A 12,854-nucleotide genomic window follows, 5' to 3' on the forward strand; every position below is an offset into this window, starting at 1 on the left:
TCCCATCGTGGTATTTGCTTCTCAGACAACCTGAACTGAAACCCCATTCTGGGACTTCCTGTTCATTTACATCAAAGCTTTTGGTGTACAAAAGCTTTATTGAGAGAACATCAATAAAGGGAAAAAAGCAGGAGCTGAACTGTGTGTGTGGGCAGAGGTGAAGACTTCAGACCACAATGCAGGTCTGTAACCTGGGAAAGCTAAGGGAAAAGGACAGAAGAGTTGTTAAGAAGAGCTTTAGACTGTGGCACAGTTCAAAGAAAGTTTTGGCCATGCCACTGGGGAAGCCTTGAGCCAAAGCTGCCTGTTAGAGGGATCCTCCTTCGGCCTTCACTAATACCCCTGCTGCAATCAATCATTGAGTGGGACTAGCCCAGGAGAAGTGTGGCCTCAGCGTGAACTTGGTAGTGGATCCAGGGGGGCAGCTGCTGAGGCTGAAAGTCAACTACGCTTCTTGCAGCAGGAGATCTGAGTTGGGCATTTCCATGGATGATGCAGAGGGTAGCATGCCAGCTCCACACATGCTTACCACAACTCTTTCACTTCCCACTGGACAATCCCATACTGTACACTGTACATCTTATTATCATGTCAGTCTATGCCACCATAGCAATTTCAGGATCTAATGATGGCCAATTTAACTGGGTGAGTTGGAGTGGAGGAGAAAAGAGCCAGGAGAAGGTATGTAGTTGGTCGCCTGACCAGAGTAGTCCCAGGCTGAGTGTCCGCATGGGCAGAGGCCTAGGACAGAACCGATCCTTCCCAAGAGACTTTGAGAACATTTGCATTCTTTTCTGCTTCATTTTCTGCCATGTCCCAAGACGGAGAATGCACATAGATGATGAAGCAGAGAATCAGCAAGCACACACTTGCTGCAAAACCAAGTGTCACAATTTTTATTATTTATTTATTTTTTTATTTTGAGATAGAGTCTCACTCTGTTGCCCAGGCTGGAGTGCAGCGGTGTGATCTCGGCTCACTGCAAGCTCCGCCTCCCGGGTTCACACCATTCTTCTGCCTCAGCCTCCCGGGTAGCTGGGACTACAGGCGCCCACCACCATGCCCAGCTAATTTTTTTGTGTGTGTATTTTTAGTAGAGATGGGGTTTCACCGTGTTATCCAGGATGGTTTCGATCTCCTGACCTTGTGATCTGACTGCCTCGGCCTCCCAAAGTGCTGGAATTACAGGTGTGAGCCACTGCGCCCAGCCACAATTATTTTTTTAATGCTGAGGTTAGTTCACATTTAATTTTTCTACCTTAAACTCTAATGCTATTATAACTAACAAAACTCAAAATGAATTTTTACACAAAGTTTCTATTTTAAGGAGTTATTAATCATCAGCTTTATTACTTTTGTTTCTTTTTCCTAAATTAGATTGCAGGCCACTCTCTGCCTTGTCAGGGTGCTCTGTATTGACTGGGGACTAACAGGTCCCTCAGATTGTCTCTTGAGGAGTAAGAACGTGAGAAGCCTGAGAGAAGCTGGATCCTTACAGCTACTGTTGTAGCCTAAAGGATGGGGTCATTGCTGTGGCTCTTTATGACGCCACCTGAGCTTCCTAGTCTGGGAACCATGAGGATGCAGGTCATGGGAGATGACTGGACTGTTTTCCGACATCTCCTTACTTCTTGCCCGATAATAAACCTCTAAGGTAGTCGGGATGCCTGAGTGACTTTTCTTTGCAATGTGGAAGAACTTGATTAATCCTCATAGTTCAGGACAGAGATGATGAGGATCTAAGGTGAGAATTGTTTTGGGGACTGGAGAAGAAAGCTGATTACTTGGTGACTGAATATTGCAGGGTAAGGAATAAAGGGACACTCCCAGGTTTTCTGCTTCGGGAATTAGGGGAATAAATGCACAACCAGCAGGGGGTATGGGGGAAAGGACACAGGAAAAAGGTCAGGTTTGAAGCGTATTTGAAAAACTCAAGTAGATTGAGTTTGAAGTACCTGTGAGATGACTTGGGACACATCTCTAGCAGGCAGCTGAATATATAGGTCTATTCTGGTTATTTAATGATATCTAACAAACCACAGCAAAACTTAGTGGCTTAATACAACAACTGTTTTATTTATTTTCCCACAATTCTGCTATTTGGGCACTGGGGAGAAAAGTTCATCTCTGTTCCATGTGGTGTCAGCTGCGGCAGCTTGAGTAGGGCTGGAAAAACCACTTCCAAGACTGTCTCAGTCACATGCATGGCAGGCTGGTGCTGACTGGCCAGTAGGAGCACAGCTGCGGCTGTTGGCCAGGTGCCTTAGTTTTCTTCCATTTGGTCTCTCCAGGTGGCTTGGTTAGACTCTTCACAGTGTGGTAGTTTCAGAGTAGCTGGATTTCTTACATGGCGCTTCTCACAAATGGCAAAAATAAGTTAAAAACCAAACAGGTGAGGAAACAGACTTCATTCAGGCAATTACATTAGGGAGAGTACTTCAGATTTGAAGATCAGAGTGTCTCAGCAGGGTGGTTTTGCCCTATACTTTAATTATTATTTTAGAGCATGGTTTTGCTGTTGTCTAGGCTGTTCTCAAACTCCTGGGCTCAAGATATTTTCCCACCTCAATCTCCTGAGTAGCTGGGAGGACAGGGAGTACAGTATACCACTATGCCTGGTGGCCTTATACTTTCACAGGGAGGCGTAGACAGGTTACAGGTAAGATTATTACAGTTGGGATGATTTTTGAAATCAGAGAATTCTCAGCTAGGAAATGTTTATTTCTACCTAATTTCAAGGGGGAAAAAGTTCTAATCCTAATCATTCATGAGACAAACAGGAAGTTGAAAGGTGACTGACCTTCCCCACAGGTTCAGGAAAAAAGGAAAGGTATGTGTTTGGTCTTGTCACAGGTCATCTACTAGTTTTATCAGAGAAAGTGGACAAGGAGTCTCAAAATTTAAGTAATATGGAGAAGGATTGGTCTCTGTGGTAAACTGTTTCTCAGAACACAAACAAGTGGCGGAATTTCTTAACTATTTCTGTTTCCTATGAGTCTCTGGTAAAGTTCAAAAGTTGTCACTGCAAAGCCTTTTTTTTTTTTTTTTGAGACAGAGTCTCACTCTGTGGCCCAGGCTGGAGTGCAGTGGCGCGATCTCAGCTCACTGCAAGCTCCACCTCCTGGGTTCACGTCATTCTCCTGCCTCAGCCTCCTGAGTAGCTGGGACTACAGATGTGTGCCACCACGCCTGGCTACTTTTTTGTAAATTTAGTAGATACGGGGTTTCACCGTGTTAGCCAGGATGGTCTCGATCTCCTGACCTTGTGATCTGCCTGCCTCGGCCTCCCAAAGTGCTGGGATTACAGGCGTGAGTCACCGCGCCTGGCCCTGCAAAGCCTTTTAACGCCTAGGCCTAGAAGTGACAGAGAGTAATTTTTGCCGTATTTGATTGTTTTAGGCAGGTGACAGGTCCAGCCCAGACTCAAAGGGAGAGGACTATACATGGGCATGAATATTGGGAGGCATAGTTAATTGTGGGCCATAAGAAAGTAACCTACCACAGGGTCTGAATGTTGGGCTGAATATTTAGAATGGGATGCCATTAGCATAACCTACATGGTAGCTGAAACTATGAGGTGGGATCACTCCGTGGGTGTATACAGTGGTAAATGCAGAAAAGAGTCCATCAACTTTGCAAACATATGAGAAAGGAATCTTGAGTGTTGTAATTTTCCTAGTTTCTCAGAAGCCCCTGTTCATCCTATTTCTTCATATACATTCATCCCAGGATTTTCTGTCCTTTTGTTGCTAGTCCCATTTCTTGACTGTCATCTCAGTATTCACCAGTCTAACAGTGATGATGTCTGGTCTAGCCAGAACTCCCAATTAGGAAGGTTTTACATTTTATTTGATAAATAAATACATCTGGCCTGATTAAATCTGGCCACAGGCACTAACTTAACGTGTTCAGTTTCTGCAACAGAAAGAGGGGCAACAGAAAAAGAGGGATCCCCGCGTGAAGTGGAGTGTTTGTCCACAAACAAATGTCTCTCACACAGGCACCTTCCTCTGAAGCTAGATAACCTTCAGAAATCTGACGTTTCTCTGACTTGGTTTCCTTTTCTGGACTAAATAGTATCAATTTTCGTTGGAGTTCTTTGTGAAGATAAGCTAATAAAATACCATAAATCTCTTTTACTAAGTGAAGCATTTACCACTCTAATTAGCATTACGATTTAAAGGCTTTCATATTGGGGAAACAAACACTAGCTTCCCACGTGCTTGGGTTAAAGGGGATCTTAAATCATGATTATGCAGAGGCCAAGGGCAACGATACAACGTTTTAGACATTACCTGTGTTCTGATAGTCATCAGACCTTTAGGGAGATACAACACTCAAGACCCTGTCCAAGGTTATGAGATAAAGATAGAAGCCACAGTCTAGTATTGTGGGTTTGTGAAAAAATAACTCCTAACCTTCATCTTTCTATGGGTTGTACTACAAGGTAGGTCTGCACAAAGTGCTAGTGACTCCTCTAAAGTAGAGAGGGGTAAGTTTCACGGAGAAAGTGACAGATGAGTTGAGTTAGAAGCCTACTCAGTTACAGAAAAATGTGGAATGGAAGGCCATTTACCTGTGACAAGGAAATATAAATTCCTTGGCAGGACAGCCAGGATCTCAAGAGAGTTCCTGGGACCCTCTGCTCCCTTTCTCAGTCCAATCCTGGGAAGGTAGTTGGTGGATGTGAACCTCTGACTTAGACCCAGGAGGTGGTTCCCAGCCTCCAGCCGAGCACCGCTTGGAACCAGGGAGAGAAAGGAGGCGTAAAAGCGCTCAGGCGCATGCGCTCAGCAGCCTGCCGGCTCAGCCAAGGAGAGCTCTGCCCGCGGCTCACTATCCACCTACTCGCGTCTCGCGCCTCGCGGGCCCCAGAAACCCGGATCCGAGAGCGAGCGCGTTGCGCTCGCGCGCAGACTTCAGGTCCCGGGCGGGCGCCTGCGCACGAGCTTCCCAGGCACGCGGGCTGCGGGGTTATTAGAGGTGGAGCGCGAGGAGGGCGCGCGGTAGGAGGCGGCCGCCGTTACGGCGCGAGCGTGGTCACGTGGCCGCTGGTCACCGCCGCCACCCCCTCCCGCCCGGTTCTCTTTCAGGTCGGGCCGGGCCCGGCCGCTTCCGCGAGCGCCTGGCAGACTGAGGGAGAGAGAGAGAGAAAGAGGAGGGGAGGAGGAGGATGATTCAGGGAATAGGAGCTGGGGAGCCCTCCTGCGCCACAGGTAAAACAAAATAATGATGATGATCGTAAAAAAGCCCAAGCCCTCTAAACGCCTCCGCCTTCCTCCAGTGCAGCCCCACATGCAGTCGCTCCCGCCCCGGCCTCCCACTCAGCCTCAGGACGCGTTTCGCCTCCCCTCGCGCCGCTGCTGCAGCCGCCGCCGCCGCCTCACGGGAGGGCCTGAGGATGCCGCCGCCGCGGCGGACCGGTTGCCGCACCGCCCCCCGTTTGTGCGCCTGGGAGTCAGCGTTGGGGGGTGGATGGCGGGAGGGGTGTACCCGTCAGCTCCCGGGCGGGCATGGTGAGCTGGGCGGGGTAGCTGCTTGTCGCCTACTTGCCTTCCCTGCCCCAGGAGGTCGGGGTCTGGACTGGAAGGCTAGCTGCAGTAAAGGCAGGGCCTGGCGGCTGGACTAGTGCTCAACTTCCTACTTGATAAATTTCCCTGTTCGTTTGGGCCCCGGGACGCACGCTTCCTTCCCTGGCCGGAAGCGAAGCGGGCACGGAATGCTCAAACCTTAAAAAATACAGTGTTTAGAAGAGAGAAGTCTTAACTTCACTTTTGAGGAAAGGAACCGTGACCTGGATTTAGTACGACTTAAGTTTATTCACACGTTAGAAAGTGAGGTCTTTCAGGATGAGAGAGAAAAAGAACAAAAAAAACCAAAAAAACAAAAAAAACAAAACTTCGCAGGGAGGGCAAATCCCGCCCCCCACCCCGACTTTTCCTGGAAAAACAGACACAGACCTTCAATACAAGATTCGATTCTACAAGTGACCTAGAATTTGTTCGATACTAGTTACTCGCTTTAGTTACAGGAATTATGTAATCTGTGTTTAAAGTTAACATCCTGTAGATTTTTTTTTTTTTGTTTAATAACTTTCTGGAAAGAGTTCATTTGTCAACTCTGAATTGGACAGAATCCTAAGGTTTTAACATGCAGGTTTCACACGTTTGGAGCAGATTGCAATGGAATTTCTAGACCCAGTAATTCTTTTGTAAACCTTTGTAAGTGTTGTGCTCTTGTACAAAATACTTAAAGCAGGAAGCAATAAATAGAGGTATTGTTGAAAAATAAACCTTTGCTATCGGTGGCAAAGAAATTCATTTATATATTGGTTTTTCTCTTTGGGGTTTTGAGATTCTGGGTCTTGGTACTTTTCATACCATATCTCTGAATTCATTTGTCAACTTGAGAATTTTTAATTTGTACAGCTATCTGCAGTATCACAGAACACTCAAACCTTAATGTGGGTAGGAATCACTTGGGACTTTTATTAAAAATGCATTTTCTGGTTCAGTAGGCCTATGGTACATTTTGATATTGTACATTTCTAATAACGTGCTGCTGGACAAGGGACTATCTTTGAGTAGCAAGGAAGTGGATAACTTGTGTGCAAATAAAGAAAGTGATGTATTTATCAATAAACATGTTCTTTTTAATAATTCACCCCCGGGTGTAGAGGTGGCTTGGGAGAAGGGCAAATGGCAGGATGAACTGAGAAAGCTTTCAGAGTGAGCAGGCTGAGTCTGGATCCCAGGGGAGGGGATAGGAAGAGTGCAAATACTGTGTCTGTATGCTGTGTGGTGACTGCATCACTTGGTGTGTGAATTTTCCAGTAGAAGCTTGGTGTGCTATTAGGTGAAAGACTTGCTCAGCTATGCGTCGTTGGGTTTTATCAACATGGAGGCGAGGAATCCTGGTCTCTGAGTGTACAGCTGAGATGAAAGTTTCTTTCATTGGCGAAGTATTGGGTGTGTGTTCTCAGATGCGGCCTCAGTTGAGTAGTGCATTCCTGAGCTTTGGAAGCAAATTTGCAAACAATTGAGAGTCTTACAGTGGGTGTTCTAACTGGATTCAGGTTTTTTCTAATGTGATTTTTTCTCATTTAAATTAAAAAGTCTAGAAATGTCACACACAACTTCATGCACTTTATGGAAAAATGGTTGTACTTTTCTTTCTTTTTATTTATACTCCAATGATGACTGAGCAGAAGTTGTACTTCTAAATAACTTTGTGGAAGTTTTTAGTACCAGAATTTTTATAATTTTCATTCCAGTCCTTTGATATTTATGACAGTACTTCTGAAGCACTTACTAAGTGCCGGACACTGCTCTAAGTGCTTTACATAACTTGACTCTGTTTTTTTGAGATAGACTCTCGCTCTGTCGCCCAGGATGGAGTGCAGTGGTACAGTGGCGCGATGTCGGCTCACTGCCACCTCTCCCTCGTGGCTTCCAACAGTTCTCCTGCCTCAGCCTCCCAGGTACCTGGGATTATAGCCGCCTGCCACCACTCCCGACTAATTTTGTGTGTGTGTATGTGTGTTTTTTTTTTTAATACAGATGGAGGAGTTTCACCATGTTGGTCAGGCTGGTATCGACCTCCTGACCTCAAGTGATGTGTCTGCCTCGGCCTCCCAAGGTGCTGGGTTTACAGGTGTGAGCCACTGCGCTTGGCCTACTTTTTTTTTTTTTGAAAAGGAGTTTCGCTCTTGTCCAGGCTGGAGTGCAATGGCGCGATCTCAGCTCACTGCAACCTCCACCTCCCAGATTCAAGTGATTCTCCTGCCTCAGTCTCCTCAGGAGCTGGGATTACAGGCGCCAGCCGCCATACCCGGCTAATTTTTGTATTTTTAGTAGAGACGGGGTTTCACCATATTGGCCAGGCTGGTCTCGAACTCCTGACCTCAAGTGATCTGCCTGCCTCAGCCTCCCAAAGTGCTGGGATTACAGACGTGATCCACCAGGATCACGCCAGGCTGCGCTTGGCCTGCTTTCATTTTAAAAGTCAAATTTGTCATCCGCCTCAGTGCTTGTAATCTTTCTGAGTAAGATACTGAAATTTGCGGTTTCATTTTGCTTGTGCTTGTTCACTGGACCAGTAGTCACTGTTAAATGTAAAAGTATCTACTTCCTCTGAAAGTTTTTTATTCCTTTATTTCCTGCCTGGGCTTGTCCTCTACCCTACATACATACATAGTAGATTTAGTGTTTGTTACCCTAACCTTAGGCTTAGGGATTGACTGGGTTTCTGACATTTTATTTGGCCAGTGAGGACGATACAGAAAATGAAGCATTGGTCATTATCACATTTTAACACTGAAAAAATAAGGACAACCCGGGAATAAAAGATGATCTTTTAAGTTGAATAATTTGTGTTTCATTTAAAAATGAATATATAATCCCTTCTCTTAACCCCCTTTTTGTCTCAGACCACTGAAAGTTTGTCCTGTTAGCAGCAGCAGTCTGAGAAGTGGTGCTAGTCCACCTGATCCTGAGACATTTCTCTCAACATGGGTAGATCATTGGAATGGCAGTGTGTACAGTGTGTGTACCAGAACTTGAGAAATGTGAAGTCAGGGTGGTGGGATGGTCAGCAGTGGAAGAGCTGGGAGAGGGGAGGGAGATCATTTGACGGAGAGGGCTTGGGGGCTGCTTCTAGTAGCATCAATTCTCTATTACTAGAATAATGGTGAGTTTGGGAAGGACGTCAGTGTAACAACAAATCTCAGTGTAAATGCTTTCTCAGAAACCTGCGAAGTGTTTAGGAAAATGTTTATCATTCTACAAATGTTATGTAAACATTTAAAAATAATTCCTGTGCAATGATTTAGTAACATTAAACATTATATAAATTGAGGGATAAAAAGAGGCTCAGAGGTTATCAGAGGTTAAGATTGTCCTAAATTCTCTCTTATTCTTTTGGAATGTTCGGATAGAGTTGAAACCCTTGCTGCATGCCCACTTGCTGGCTTTTTTATTTCTTATCCTGATGCTGTATTGTGGGCTGCATGGCCTTACCAGCTCTGCCATGCTTACTGGGCCTCACAGCTGAATGGCCAAGTCATTACTTAACGGTTAACCCAGGGAAGCATTTGTTGCACATCCAAATGATGGAAGCCTTCTAATTGGTATTTTCAGCTATTAATAATTTTAATATTTTTACAAATTCTATATGATTATGATATGTGTTATAATGCTGGTCAGCTAGTTAGTCTCACAGTGCATCACTTTTCTCATCTTTAAAATGGGGAAAATAATAGTAACTTTGAGAATTAGAGAGAGAGGCCGGGCGCGGTCGCTCAAGCCTGTAATCCCAGCACTTTGGGAGGCCGAGACGGGCGGATCACAAGGTCAGGAGATCGAGACCATCCTGGCTAACACGGTGAAACCCCGTCTCTACTAAAAAAAATACAAAAAACTAGCCGGGCGAGGTGGCGGGCGCCTGTAGTCCCAGCTACTCGGGAGGCTGAGGCAGGAGAATGGCGTGAACCCAGGAGGCGGAGCTTGCAGTGAGCTGAGATCTGGCCACTGCACTCCAGCCTGGGCGACAGAGCGGACTCCGTCTCAAAAAAAAAAAAAAAAACAAAAAACGAGAATTAGAGAGAGAGAGAGAGAGAGAGTGTGTGTGTGTGTTTAAAGCCCTTAATGCTATCATGTAAGTGATAGTTACTGTGAATAATCTACAATATGGTAGATTGTATCTATATAATCAAGACTGACTATATCTTTGGAGATTATACAGTTTATTTGGGATAAGACTGTATGGGCCAAGAAAGCAGAGTTTGTACATTTTGGATGGAAATACGAAATTGGTATAGTAATGCTCTTATCCCTTTGGAGAATTAAATGCAAATAAATATAGTTTGACAGCGCAGATCTTTCAAAACAAGGAAGTAGGGCTGTAGAAAAAAACGTCTTTGGTGGTGGTGTGAAAGGACTGGTTAAAATCTTTCAAGGGTAGTGTTGCGAAGCCTAGTACAGGATCACCTTTTTTTCCGAATATCCATTAGTTTGGATGAAAAACATGTACAGATAATGTCATTCAGTTATTGTCCAGTGCTGCATGTGGTTTCTGTGGCTAACTCCATGAAAATATTTAGTAATTGCAGATTTACTGTTTTCTTAACTCAGTTGTCTAGAAAAGATGTTAACTGGATTTTTTTTTTGAAACAAAATAGTCTTAAAAGTTTTGAAATAGGCATTACAGATAATCACATGTTATCATAGTTTTTTTTAAACATAAGAGTGTTTACCTTTACTTTTTTGCTAGTCATGAAGGCTACATGAAGAGTGATTGACTTTTAAAGATGGATTGAACGTGATTTTATGATACTTTATGGAAGACTAATTGTGTATGTATGTCTAAAGTAAATTCTGCTGTGAATGCATGTATTAGATGCAGTAATCATAGTATGTTAGGTTAGCCTGCCATTAGAAAAAAGAGCCCCCTATCCCCCATTATAGAAAGTAATGTCTATTGTGGAAATTTTATGAAAACAAATGATGAAAAATAATTATCTGCACTGTTGGGAATTTTTTTTCTTTCTTTCTTTTTTTTTTTTTTTTTTTGAGAGAGTCTCGCTCTGTTGCCCAGGCTGGAGTGCAGTGGCTGGATCTCGGCTCACTGCAAGCTCCGCCTCCCGGTTTTACACCATTCTCCTGCCTCAGCCTCCAGAGTAGCTGGGACTACGGGCCCTTGCCACCTCGCCCCGCTAGTTTTTTTGTATTTTTTAGTAGAGACGGCGTTTCACCATGTTAGCCAGGATGGTCTCGATCTCCCGACCTCGTCATCCGCCCGTCTCGGCCTCCCAAAGTGCTGGGATTACGGGCTTGAGCCACCGTGCCCGGCCAGGAATTTCTTAAGGTTCTCTGTAGGGCTCTCTTGCCTTGAGAGATACTGCAAAATGAAAATCAGTTTTGTACCACAAATATTAGTTTAGAAAGCTGAGTAACACATGTTGGTTAAGCAGGAGTGTTTTATCTTCTGATGTTACTAAAGTTTTTGTTTCTAAGTAAGATAAAAAGGTTGAACCAAAAGTACTTAGATTCCCACTTCTAATTGGTGAGTCTTCAGAATAACTAGACCAGTGAGAAGTAAGCCCCCACTTCTGACATAAGCACCATGGGGAAGATACATCAGAGATAAACAGCCCCTACCTGATGGAGCTGGAATGTGCACATATCTTAGGAACTGGCTGCAGAGGTATGCATTCAGTTTGCTGATAAGTGGGGATCAGAATCAACCCCTTTAGAGTTTCCCACAACTGGTGGGAAGTGTGTGTTTTTTTTTTTTTTTTTTTTGAGACAGAGCCTCGCTTTGTCCTCCAGGCTGGAGTGCAGTGGCACGATCTCGGCTCACTGCAAGCGCCGCTTCTTGGGTTCGCCATTCTCCTGCCTCTGCCTCCCGAGTAGCTGGGGCTACAGGCGCCCGCCACCGCGCCCGGCTAATTTTTTTTGTATTTTTAGTAGAGACGGGGTTTCACCGTGTTAGCCAGGATGGTCTCGATCTCCTGACCTTGTGATCCGCCCGCCTCGGCCTCCCAAAGTGCTGTGTTTGTTTTTTAAATTGAGACAGAGTCTCACTCTGTCACCCAGGCTGGAGTGCAGTGGCGCGATCTCTACTCACTGCAACCTCTGCCTCCTGGGTTCAAGTGATTCTCCTGCCTCAGCCTCCAGAGTAGCTGGGACTACAGGTGCGCGCCACCAAGCCTGGCTAATTTTTTTTGTATTTTTAGTAGAGACAGGGTTTCACCATGTTGGCCAGGCTGGTCTCAAATTCCTGAATCAGGTGATCCGCCTGCCTCGGCTTCCTGGAGTGCTGGGATTACAGGCATGAGCCATGGCGCCAGGCCTCCTGGAAGTGTTTTGACTTTATATTGAGACTTTGGAGGTGTCCTGCAGCTACCTGGCAGAAGTTCTAGAGGAGTTCTTAACATTACATCTCTTGCCATCCTGGGATGGGATAGTGGATTGATTGCCTTGGCTCCCTGATGGAGCTTGGGGAACAAGGTTGGAGACGGGGAGTTGATAGGAGATGGAAAGGTGGTGCCACTATTTCCATTTTTGTCTACTGCATATTCATTAAACTAGGCTCCTTTTACTTCCATGAGGAACAAGAGTCTTATGGTAAGAGTGTTCATTTTTATAAATAGATGGGGTGACTTAGGAAGATTTGGGTCAAATTGCCTCCTCATCCGCCTTCATTTCTCTAAGGTTGGGGTTAATTTAAATCTCTTTATCCTGTGGTATGTGTGCGTGCAAGTTTGTGTGTACCTATAGATCTACTTTTTTAATTGTAGTTTTACTAAGTTTTATTTTTTAGAGGCAAGGTCGCACCCTGTTACCCAGGCTGCAGTGCAGTGGTATGATTATGAGAGAGAGGACTAGCTGGATTTCCTAGACCTTCGAAGAATTCCTAAGCCTAGCTGGGGAAGATGACCGCACCTGCCTTTAAACACGGGACTTGTAACTCAGCCCACACCCAACCAATCGGGTAGTAAAGAGGGCTCACTAAAATACAAATTAGGCCACAGCAGGAGGTAAAGAAATAGTCAAATCATATATCACCTGAGAGCACAGGGGGAGGGACAATGATCGGGATATAAACCCAGGCATATAAACCCCGTTGGGTCCCCTCCCTTGTATGAGAGCTGTTTTCACTCTATTAAATCTTGCCACTGCACAGTCTTCTGGTCCGTGTTTATTACGGCTTGAGCTGAGCTTTCGCTCGCGGTCCACCACTGCTGTTTGCCGCCATGGCAGACCCACCGCTGACTTCCACCCCTCTGGATCCGACAGGGTGTCCAGCTGTGCTCCTGATTCAGCATGGCGCCCATTGCCGCTCCTGATCGGGCT

General features: G+C 45.3%; 1 protein-coding gene and 1 long non-coding RNA gene across 2 annotated transcripts in view; one reads left to right on the forward strand and one right to left on the reverse strand.

Moving 5' to 3' along the window:
• Positions 1-2,048: 2,048 nt before the first annotated feature.
• LOC123571673 (uncharacterized) lies at positions 2,049-5,441 on the reverse strand. The gene is made up of 2 exons (XR_006695886.2): positions 4,577-5,441; positions 2,049-2,353 (listed from the first exon to the last, which is right to left on the reverse strand). It is a non-coding gene; the product is annotated as an uncharacterized lncRNA (long non-coding RNA).
• Positions 5,081-12,854, forward strand: part of TBC1D5 (TBC1 domain family member 5) — a 564,828-nt gene continuing 557,054 nt past the window's right edge. The window contains exon 1 of the mRNA XM_074030923.1: positions 5,081-5,216. The gene's annotated coding sequence lies outside the window, so the exon portion shown is untranslated. The remainder of the gene's footprint in view (positions 5,217-12,854) is intronic.

The sequence above is a fragment of the Macaca fascicularis genome, chromosome 2 (assembly GCF_037993035.2).
Source record: "Macaca fascicularis isolate 582-1 chromosome 2, T2T-MFA8v1.1".
In the NCBI taxonomy this organism is placed as follows: Eukaryota; Metazoa; Chordata; class Mammalia; order Primates; family Cercopithecidae; genus Macaca; species Macaca fascicularis.